Source organism: Chrysemys picta, chromosome 12 (assembly GCF_011386835.1).
Source record: "Chrysemys picta bellii isolate R12L10 chromosome 12, ASM1138683v2, whole genome shotgun sequence".
Classification (NCBI taxonomy): domain Eukaryota; kingdom Metazoa; phylum Chordata; order Testudines; family Emydidae; genus Chrysemys; species Chrysemys picta.
This window is the reverse complement of record NC_088802.1, coordinates 4,737,883-4,749,764: the sequence shown is the minus strand read 5'-3', so window position 1 is coordinate 4,749,764 and position 11,882 is coordinate 4,737,883. Positions and strand designations below refer to the sequence as shown.

Sequence of the window (11,882 nt, the reverse complement as noted above, 5' to 3'; positions counted from 1 at the left end):
ATGTCCTACCAATATTCTATACTCCGCCCTGACTCCCAAAGCCTAGAACTCGTCAATAAATGAACAAAACGGCAAAACATTTCAAAGTCGTTTTCATAGTTCCATACAGGGTAAGACCAGAAACTACCGTTAGATCATTACCACTAGCCAGAACCCCTTGTGGTGGAGACTGGGGGAAGCTGGTATGGGACAAAAGGGGAGCCATTCAGACCCCCTGGCCTGGAGGGAATTGGGGGCACCCAGAACCACTAGCATGGGGGGAAATGGGAATGTTTGGGGTCACAGTTCAGGTCAACTGCACCTGTATTCCCCTTCTGTGGTCCTCCAAGGGCACCCACTCTAGGATCCCGGCTCCCCACCTCTCTTGGGCGGAGGTCTGGGTCTCTCTCCCTCCTGATTGGGATTTTTTCCAGGTTGCACAGTTCCTGCCTCCGCTGCGAGTTCCCCAGGCAGCCACACTGTCTCACCAGGCCAGCTGTGCCTTCTCCTCAGAGGCTATAAACAGCATAATTGCCAACAGTGACGTTACCACCCAGCTCTTTCCAAGCAAGCACATTTATTCGTAAAGTAAAAGCATTACGGAGAAAACATAGGACAGAACCTGGCCTGTGTCCAGCTCAACAGCGATCATCCCCCCAACTCCAACAAGGGCTCTGGCCAGCTCAGTCCTTCATACCCCATCGAGGGGTTTTCCTGGGGGCACAAGTTCATAACAGCTGAGAGCTCAGAACAAGCCCCCCCCCTGAATCTATCAATACACAGGTTGAGCCTTTCATCTCAGGGCCCAGCAAACAGGGGCTGAGCACACAATCACCCTTTTGCCCGGGCACAGCTTCAAAGGGCTGAGGCAGAGGGGAGGGAGAAGTTTGAATTCACCTCCCCCTAGATATTTCCCAGGAAATCCACTTTACACTATGTCGCTAAAGTTCATCCTTGCCGTGGAGGTTGTTCAGCACAGTCCGTTGCTCAGCCAGGCCCAGGGTAACACAAAACCTTTGCATTTCAGACATAAACATTGCATTGCTTCCACAGGACTCAAAGATACTGATGCTGAATTCAATAAGATCTCCCTAAGATACTGCAGGAAATTGTCCTATCGTCTTTGGTATGGAGACAATGGGGGACGCACACAACTGCTGGCAGGGGCAGATGTGGGAATTTTCAGGAAGTCTTTGACACAGAGGGATGGGAGGGTGTTTCCCACCCCCAGGAGCTAGTGGGGTGGAACGAAGGGAGCGGTGAGCTCGGCCTACACAAGCTATGAAGTGTGCAGCCTCCTAGCCCAGATTCCAGAGCGCTTTGTCCCAAGCCCCGGGACCTCGACCTCCTCAGCCCTCCACTTGACCTCGGTGTTTACCCCTGTGCCAATCCAATGTAAAATGCCATCCAATCAGTCCCCTCCCAGCACCGAGCCCCATGCAAATAACCCTCCCCCCCCCACTGTGCCCAGGTGAAAATGCCACACGCTGTGGGGCAGAGGGGAATCAGCCCCTGGCCCTGCGAGTGGGACAAGAAGCTACAGCTCTTGCCTGGAGCATTCCCAGCTGGAGAAATCCTGGTTTCCCAGCTCCCTGGTAACGCCACAGGGAGCAGGGGAGCCTGGGATTCGGTCCCTTTTACTGAGGCTTTGAATGCCCCAGATCACAGGAACAGCCTCCACTAGACACTGGCCAGATCTCAAGTCATTTCATCTCCCACCCCTGCCCCTGAGAGTCCTGGGCGAAGTTTTGTGGTTTCAGTATCACATTTTACCAGCTTTTACATTTGTTTCCTCTCTCCTGTTATCACACGGAGAAGGGAAAATGATTAAACCTTGAGAAAATGACTAGCCAGCGTTATAAAAAGCTGCCTGGTGTGCAAAGGAAACACTCAAATGAGGCTGACTTTCCACCACAGCCGTTACTAAGGGGATGGCGTCAGCCACAGGTTGCAGATCTGAGTGTGTTTCTCGGTCAAGAATACTGGCATTGAACCACAAACAAGAGAAGAAACAAAACCAGACCACGCAGCACAAACAAGGCAGGGTTGTCTTAAGGTGCACTGCTCAAATCAGCCAACCCCACAGTCATGTCTCTGCCCCTGAGAGTGCCTGGAGCTCCAGTTGAAAAAGGACGCCCCCGGAGTCTGGGGGGGCACCGCCAGATAAGTGTGTGTGTGTGTGGGGGGGCAGCGTGGGCCACTGGAAAAAAAGGGGAGGGTCCCGCGTGGGCCTGCACATGACCCGTGTCGCCCGCCCCCCACTGGCGCCAAATGAGGGACTTTCATTGGCCCATCCAGCCGCTCTAGCAGAGACCCCACACAGCTCGTCACGGCCCGAGGCTGGGCGGCTTCATGGCTGCAAGTGAGACTGTTACAGACCAACCTCAACAGCTCCCATCCCAGCCCCCACCCTGCCTGGCCTGGGGTGCTCAGAGCCCTGCAGGAGGAGCTCAGCACCTGACAGGATCCAGCCCTGTGAGTCTGTGGCCAGCGAGTGATCCATTGGACACAGAGCTCTCCTGCCCCCCACCCCCACACTGCCCCTCCCCCAGCCCTGCGCCCCCATTCCTACATGCTATACATCCACCTGCAGCTGCACCCCCACAGTCCTGCCCCCTTTCCCCCCCTCTGCTAATTCCTTTAGTCCAAATCCCTGACCCTGTTTCTGCATTTCCTTCCCCACTGTAACCTCAGCCCCCAGTGCTGGGAGACCTGGTTCTTCTTTCCCCTGTTCTGTGCTTCCTCCTGCAGTCCGCACTGCCCCTTTCCCAGGCCCCAGAGCATTAATTGGCCTCTACATTCCCATCCCTCACAGAGCAGAGCTTCATCCGGTGTGATCTGAATCTGGGATGTGAGTGTGCGCATGAGGGGGATCTGGGCCGGTCTGGGCCACACACACGGTTCCTGGAAAACAGAATCAATGGGAACATCCTCTTCTATTGGGCAAGGTCATCAGCAGCGCCAGGCCGAGCGCTCTCACTCAGGGCCGGCTCTGGCTTTTTTGCCGCCCCGACACAGAGCGGCTGCGTGACTTGCTCAAGGACACCCAGGGAGTTGGTAGCAGAGCCAGATATTAAACCCAGGTCTCCAGCCCCTAGCAGAGTGAGTTAGACGAGTGCCCTAACCACTGGGCCATCCTGCCTCCCCACTGCCGCTCCTGAACTTAGCCAGAGGCCAGGATACAGCGTATCCCCCTTCAGCACACAGTTTCAGGGGCAGCCTCAAGAGATAAGATGAGCCGAGGGAGACCCCCATTGGAAAGAGACCCCAATACGGCCTAGTGCACATTCCTAACTTTGCCGTGTGGGGAGGGGCCACTAACTACCCAGGAGGTGACCTGTGACAAAAGAGGGTGGGGAATTGGAGCAGGTTAACCGCACCCCCACTGATGGCACCCAGGGTGCCCCCCGGAGCTCCCCCCTAGCAGCAGGAGCAGAGAGCCCAGCAAGTGCTGCTGTGGGGCTGCTCCCTCGCCCGGGGGTGGGGGTGCAGGATTTAGCCCCCACAGGCCACCAAGGTCCTGCGGCATGAATGGGGGCAGGAGAAGGATCACCCGGGATATTGGACAGGGAAGGAGGGAGAGAGGGGGCCACAAAGGGACACAACTCCTCCCCCAACACACCTCTGCTCATGCCCTGAAGCAGGATGGTTAGATCCCTCCCAAACCTGTTTGCATTGTATTGACTGTGATACTCGGGATCTTCCCATTCCCCATGTAAATGTCCAGTCCCCTGTCTGAGGACTGTCAAGCCTTTGCTTATGATGAGCTCATGTGGCTGGGAGTTCCGCAGGCTAATTGCCCCAGGGGATTGAAAAAGTTCAGTTTTAAATGCACTGCCTTTCTCTTTACTGACTATTACCAGACTCTTGTGCTATGATGAGAAATGGAAACTAGAAGCACTCACATCACCAAAAATACGAGGGGAATGTTCTGACTTGTATAACACCCAGAGAGATTATTATTCTGTTTCTGGGAACTGCAGTGAGAGCAGACAGGCTCGTTTGAGGTTTGTTTTGGCAGCAAATTCAAATGCTGATTATATAACGAAGGCCCTTGGCAGCCGTCCAGCAGCAGGCTGGAACATGGATTAGAAATGCGGGGCTCAGGGCATCAGGCGTGGCATGAAGGGACCACTGCACATTTGAAATCCAGACTCAGAGGGGAGGGGCCAGGAATTGTTTGGGGGCTTTAGGCCCCGCCCCTGCCCTTGTCTCCCACCCAAGTCGCAATAAGCTCTGCCCCATCCGTGACATACAACACTCCCTTAGGGCTCCCCTTGGTGGCTGGGGCAGAGAGCTCCTCTGCTGTGGGGCAGAGGTGGCTGCTGCCTGGGTCCCTGCGACTGGTGGGTCAGGGGTCGGGAGGCAGGATTAAGCCGCTGGTGGCCACTTATGTCTTGCTGCAGTGATGGGGGACAGGACAAGGAACACGTTACCCAGCCCCAAACCGGGAAGGGAGAAGGTGGGTGCTGCAGGCTCTCACCACCGCACCAAGCCACAGAGTGAGCCCCATGTGGAAGCCCAGGGTAATTTCACTCCTCCCTGAGCCGCGAGCCCAGCTCCGCCATGGGGCCAGGCAGCTCCACATCGACCCCTGCTGGGAAAGGGGGAAATGCTGCAGTTTGCTCCCCCGGGGAGGGAGCTGCTAAAGTCGTGTCGTGCTCAGGGCCCTGACCCTGCCCACAGCACCCCCAGCCCACAACAAGCGCCTAGAGGCACAAGCAGAAGTTGCCTCAGCATTAGAGCTGAATTGCTTACAGAGCCATTACACTGAACAGGGACTTTAAAAACAACCCCCGCATGCTCAGGGATCTTCCTTGTACATGGTGCGGGCTGGGGCGTTTGTGGGAGAGATGACGGAATTTGCTTTCACTGACATTTTTCTCTTCTTCGCCCTGCAGTGTCAGCACAGCTGATGGAAGAGAGAACTGGTAGATGCATTATCCCTGGCATGACAAACCCTGCAGTCCCGTGATCTCCTCCCCTCCTGCCTCCAGTGACCCCCATGCAGCCCCCGTCCGCTTCCTATCATGACCTTGGTGACACATATGCAGCCCCTCTCGCCTTCCCATCCTGCCCTCAATGACTTCTGTGCAGACTTTAGGAAACACAACACTCATGATACAAACAGTCACACTGAATCCATGTGAGCAAAGTCGGGTGTGTTTTTAAGTGTTTGCAGGATCAGAGTTCACAGTGGAAAGAGTGAATTGAATGAAGGAAAGAACATAAGAACGGCCATACTGGGTCAGACCAAAGGTCCATCTAGTCCAGTATCCTGTCTACTGACAGTGGCCAATGCCAGGTGCCCCAGAGGGAATGAACAGAACAGGGAATCAAGTGACCCATCCCCTGTTGCCAATTCCCAGCTTCTGGCAAACAGAGGCTAGGGACACCATCCCTGCCCATCCTGGCTAATAGCCGTTGATGGACCTATCCTCCATGAACTTATCTAGTTCTTTTTTGAACCCTGTTATAGTCTTAGCCTTCACAACATCTTCTGGCACACTGAAAAGTTAAATACAAAAATTGCCTCTAATTTTTGTCTTTCAGGAATCTTAGATATTACATGTAACAGTAGCAGATTTTTTAAAATTTGAGAAAGAAGTGGAGGTTTTATTTCATTTTATTTACTGTTATATTTCAGTACACATGAGAAAGCTGACAAAGCCTGATTCTTCTAACTGAGGATAGTTGTGTGGCTAAGGTGGCGCACTAGGATCTAGAAATCCGGTTAAGGTGTGTTTACACTAGAGCTATTAACTAATATAATTGTACCATATGATTGGCAAGGGCACAGGACTTTGTTCATGTTACATTTAATCCTAGGATTATTCTAACATGGCCAAATTCTCTGTGGCACAGGGACTATCTCTCACTGTGTGTCTTTGCCATGCCCAGCACAATGGTGCCCTGATCTCAGCTGCAGCAGGGACTGTCTGCCCTTGTGGGTCTGTGCAGTGGCAGGCACAATGGGGCCCTTATCTTAGCTAGGGTCGGGATTGTCTCTCCCTGTGGGTCTGTGAAGTGCCCAGCGCAATGGTGCCCTGATCTCAGCTGGAACAGGGACTGTCTCTCACTGTGTGTTTTCTCTCACATGCTGACACTTTCTGTAACCATCATGTAATAAAATAGTAAGCTCTTTGGGGCAAAGACTGTCTTTTTGTTCTGTTTGTACAGCACCAAGCACAATGGGGTCCTGGTCCATGAGTAGGATTCCTAGGTGCTATGATAATACAAATAATAATGGTCCCATTCTCCTCTGTAGATCAAACTACATCTCCCATCATGCACCATGGTATCCCCTCTTAGGGAGTTGTCACAGTGTATCATGGAAGTCCCATGGCTGCAGTGCATCACAGGAGATGAAGTCTGTCTTGCGTGCCTTGCCCATACAGGGACATGAACTACATCCCCCATGATGCACCACAGCAGAATTTCCAAACTAAAATATTTTGGTTTACAGCCAAAACTCAAAAACTTTCTATTTTTGGGTGTTCGGTTTTTCAACCAAAAGTCAAAATTTCCCACAGGAAACAGACTCTTTTTGTGGGAAATTTAATTTAATTGAAATCCCAATTTTCCATCAAAATCAGTTTCAGTGGAAAATTTTCAACCAGTCCTAACCGTTAACCCCCTTACCTTTCTATACACCCACCACACATAGCATAGACCTAACACTTTTGCAGTCTGCACAATGAAGTAAAATTAATGAACTCTACACACACACACACACACAATTATTCAATATGAATACCAGTCCATGCGTACGTGAGCACACACATGCATAAACCCGCATACACTACTTCTACAGACATTATCAAACACTTGAATGATGCTGGCATTTGGGGGGATTGGAACCCCACTGTGTTACATACTGTACAAACACTAGGAAGACATGGAAAACTTACACTGAGAGATGACAAGAGAGAGACAAAGTGTGTAGGGGGAATACAGTTAAAGAGGTACAATATTTAATATACTTTTTTTCTCTTCCCAGGAGTCTGACTGTAGCTAATTGTTGACCAACAGTATGGGGAACATTATGGTTGCATATAGTCATTTGATGATGGATGTGAGCACAAAATGGGGAATTTGGTAAGTCTACTGGTTTTTGTTCTCTATACATTATTGTTTAGTTCTCTCTGGAACTAACACTATTGTTTAGGACTTTCTGGAAAGTCCATGGGCAGCGTGTTAAACAATATCAAAAGAAAGTCACCACTTCTCTGTTAAGTTCCCGTTTTCAGTCATGAACATATGTCACTTCGGACAGGTGAGCAATTCCGTGCTTTAGATCCTCCCTGAGACCACATTCCAAATATCTGTGTCCCCCATTGTTTGTGTCCATAGTTGTTTTTTTTCTGGTTCATCAACACTGATCTTCATTGGCACCTAGTGGTTAAAGCGTGATCTGTGGCTAAAGCACTAGCTGGAGATTCGGACAACCTGGATTCAATTCCTGGCTCTGTCACCGTTTATCATTGTTGCTTCTTTCGTCCAAGCTACTAGCCAATATTCGGGGCCCCAGATAGTTTCTTCCATTATCACATGACTATATACAGCCTGTAAGGATGCACACTCACCCCTGCAGCGCCTCCTGCTGGTCATCTCGGGGAATTAGCAGCATCCAGCCTCCGGAGCGCCCTATGCAGGCCAGTGTCTCACCCCCCGTGTCCCTCCCAGGACCCCAGTGCCCCTTTAACTGGGTGCTGCCCCCTGGCAGTACCCCCACAGTTCTAGGTCTCCCCCTCCCAGGGGAACCCCCACCCACTATCCCCACTTCGCCCCAGTCTTGGCTATTGCCAGTCACCACTTTGACCCCATTCACTGGGGCAGACTGCAGTGTATCAGCCATTCATCACAGGCAAAGAGGTTTGGACCTGCTCCCTCTGCCTACCCATGGGCTGCCCCGTTGCAACCCTGCACCTATTCAGCCTATAGTCAGACCTGCAGCCTGGGGCTTTCCAGGCCAGAGCTCCCAGCTCCCCTGGCCCTTCCCCAGCCCTGCTCCCAATCTAGGTGTCTTGCTTAGGTCCCTGCAGCCAGGCCCTTCTGCCTCTACAGACAGAGGGAGACTGACTGGGCTTCTGGCTCACAGCCTCCTATAGGGGCCAGCTGGGCCTGATTGGGGCATGGCCACAACTGAACCTACTTTCCCCAATCAGCCCAGGCTTCTTGCCCCAGCCCCAGCCCCAGCCCTCTCCTGGGCTGTTTCAAGGCCCTCAGGGCAAGAGCGGGTAACCATTCCGCTACACAGCTAAAGTCCTGTTTTTCTGACCATAGTAGCAACAAACAGCAGCAGACCGTTTCCTTGCTCAGAAATACCCACGTCTCCCCCTGCAGCGAGCTCTGTGCCCAAGGAGCCCTGTCTCTCTGCTCCCTCTCAAGTCACACTCACAACTGCTCCTCCTGGCTCCCTGGCTTAACACACACAACCTAGACCCAGTGTTTGTATCCAGGGACCTCAGCCCACATGGCATAGCTGTGAACTGCCATGCAGCCTAGTCCTTGGGCAGATGCCTCCATTGTCTGTGGCTATCTTTGCCACATAAAGGGGCTTGACCGCGCATTCTGTGGTATCTGAGCATCTTCCAGTCGTGCACTGAGCAACGTGACCCACACCTGTTCCGTGTCTGTCTCTCTCATTGTTTTCACAAGAGAAGAAAGTTTTGTGTAGAATGTTTTGTTCTGGTACAGGCTTTTTTAGTTTTGTATCTACATGCTGTTGTCAGGTTCTTAGCTCCGCATTGTTTCCATTTCAAGCACGGCTGTTTAAAGCACAACATCTTTTCATTTGATTTCTAAAGGTCTAGCTCTATTGTGGAAACGTTACTGTTGGGCGTAAGAAAAAAGCTTCTTGTTTTCCAAAGCTTCACCTTGGAGCCGAGTTAATATCGACAGTGTCCCTTCAACTTTGAACCATTAAAAGCTGCGGGTGGGTATTTTCTCAGAACTAGCAGTGACCACATGAAAAACATTATTAACTAAAGGTCAAAGGTGAGATTTTCAAACGCTCTCCGCCTTGGCTTCAATGAGACCATGAGACCAACGGAGAGCACTTTAGAAAATGTGTCTCTAAGGGTATTGAAGTGGAGCTCAGACAAGTGCATGAAGCCAGAAACCACCAGTTAATTGCCTACTTTGCTCCTTGGAACTCAGACATTATTCATACCTGACTCCCTACCTCTCCACTGTCCTCCTACATTCCAGCTCACTCAGTCAACAGGAAACTGGTGGGGTCATTTCAGCCAACTCAGTGTGAGAGGAGATCAAATAAAGAATGCAATGGCTCATATACATAGCAATTGACATACTCTACATACCATACATTCTTGCATCTGAAGAAGTGAGGTTCTTACCCATGAAAGCTTATGCTCCCAATACATCTGTTAGTCTTAAAGGTGCCACAGGACCCTCTGTTGCTTTTTACAGATTCAGACTAACAGGGCTACCCCTCTGATACTCTACATACCATATCTGCAACGCCCTCCCTACCCATACTCAAAGTATGCAGCTGCACAGGGCACCAGGAAATTTGGGGCACCACATTTCCTGGTGCCCTGCGCAGCTGGGCGCTGCTCCAGCCCCTGCTCCGCCTCGTCCCCATGGCCCCCGCCCCTGCTCTGCCCCAGCCCGGCCTCTTCCCACCCCTGCTCTGCCCCAGCCCCACCCCCGCTCCACCCCTTCCCCAAAGCCCCCGCCCCTGCTCTGCCCCCACCCCACCTCTTCCCGCCCCTTCTCCACCCCAGCCCCACCCCCACTTCCCTGAGGACTGCTGCAGGGGTTGGGCCTGCACTCACCGGCAGTGATAAGTGCAGTGACCCGGCCCCAGCCTGCTCCATTCCCCTGGCTCCCAGCCGCGCTGCCAGCAAGTGCTGGGGGGCGGTTTCCCCCTTCCCCCCAAGGCTGGGAGTCAGGGGAGCAGAGCGGAGCGGGCTGGGACTGGGGGGCAGTTTCCCCCTGCTCCCTCCCCGCAGAGGCCTGGGGCCCCACACAGGCCTCCCGCAGGGGGGCTGCGTAGGGCACCAAAATGGCTAGGGACGGCCCTGCATATCAGTATTAAATACTTGTATTAAGGTGGAACCTAACCAGGATCAAGGGTTCATTGTGCCAGGCCCTGTACAAACACATATTAAGGCACAGTCCCTCCTCTGAAGAGTTTTGAGTCTCAGAAGACCAGGGACACACAACAAGCTGGAAGAGGGGGAGCAGGGGGAGAAAACTAATTATCCCCATTTCTAATAAACAATTTGCACGACAATCTAACTACAGTCAGCTGCAGACAACCAGCACAGTCAAAGTTACAGCTGGGCATGTCTTGTTGCCTTCGAATGATGAGAGATGTGGGCCGAGAATGAATTCGCGTGGCAATTCTCGTGATTTTATCAGCAGTAAGTCTCGTGGTATTTGATATGTCTCTTAAAGCGCCAGCTCCAGGAGTTGAGAGTAGGTGAGAATCTCAGCTTTCATGAAAAAAAAAAACAGTACGTTTCTCACTCCTGTGGTTGAGGTGAAAAGCTTTAAAAACGTGACCTGAACATAACATACGGCTCACAAACTAGAAGACAAATACAAATACAAGAGCTCAACATTTATAATTTTTTAACATTTCATGATTTTCAGGGGCCAGATTCCTGATGTTTGGACACTTCAAGGCAGTGATACTGGGAATCGGAAGTTGAAGGGTTGTTCTTGTTCTTGTTCAGTGAGTTGCCAAAGTGTTGCAATCGGTAAACATCTCTGTCTGGGACGGTTATGGCTGTTGTGACACGAATAGATGTTCACGTGCTTGGTCAGATTTTTGTTTACAGTTCAGGACTTGCATCATTTCAGAAATGAACAGCGTTCTGTGTTTCCTCCTTTCACCAGATTATACCTGCAAACATCTCCCCATGTATCTTTTTATTTGTGGCAATATCTGTCTCTTGCGGTTCATCTCCATTGTGGTGTAAGGTGTGGGTTAGTGGTTAAGAGGTGGTTAACCAGACAGGAAACTTAGGCAAGGTGACCAAGGTTATACAGGACCCAAGAATAATTCAGAGGTTTCCAGAATTCCAAGCCAATGGCTTAACCACAAGACAATCCTTCATCTCAAAAAAGATATTTAGCTACATCCAGAGCTGGATGTTTGAAGCCGCTCTTCCTTTTCCACATATGGAGCATCTGAAAAGAGTTTGCAGTTTCACCGTTTGAGAGATTTACTCCCTACTTTAGCTAGAAAGCTCAGGGCAGCCTTTGCTGGGAAGGGACTACGAGGCCTCGGTAATAACGTCAACCAGGGCAACAGGTGTCCAGTAACTGATACGTCCATTAGAAGTGGTCAGAATTTATTTATCCAGGGAAAATGTCAGTGAAAATTAAAAATGAAATCATTTTCATTAGGGCTGTCGATTAATCACAGTTAACTCACGCGATTAACTCAACAAAATTAACTGCGATTAAAAAAATTAATCACAATTAATTGCAGTTCTAATTGCACTGGTAATTGAAATTTATTATATTTTTGTCTGTTTTTCTACATTTTCATATATATTGATTTCAATTACAACACAGAATACAAAGTGTACAGTGCTCACTTTATATTCTTTTTATTACAAATATATGCACTGTAAGAATGAAAAACAAAAGAAATAGTATTTTTCAATTCACCTCAGACAAGTACTGTCATGCAATCTCTTTATTGTGAAAGTGTAATTTACAAATGTAGATTTTTTTTGATTACATAACTGCACTCAAAAACAAATGCATGTAAAACTTTAGAGCCTACAAGTCCACTCGGTCCTACTTCTTGTTCAGCCAATTACTGAGACAAACAAGTTTGTTTCCATTGACGGGAGATAATTCTGCCCACTTCTTACTTACAATGTCACCTGAAAGTGAGAATAGGTGTTCGCATGGCA

The 11,882-nt window shown here is 50.4% G+C and overlaps 1 long non-coding RNA gene across 1 annotated transcript; it reads left to right on the top strand.

The window, feature by feature from the left end:
* Positions 1–411: 411 nt before the first annotated feature.
* LOC135974698 (uncharacterized) lies at positions 412–10,329 on the top strand. Its single transcript, XR_010591808.1, has 2 exons — positions 412–7,077; positions 8,790–10,329. It is a non-coding gene; the product is annotated as an uncharacterized LOC135974698 (long non-coding RNA).
* Positions 10,330–11,882: the final 1,553 nt, after the last annotated feature.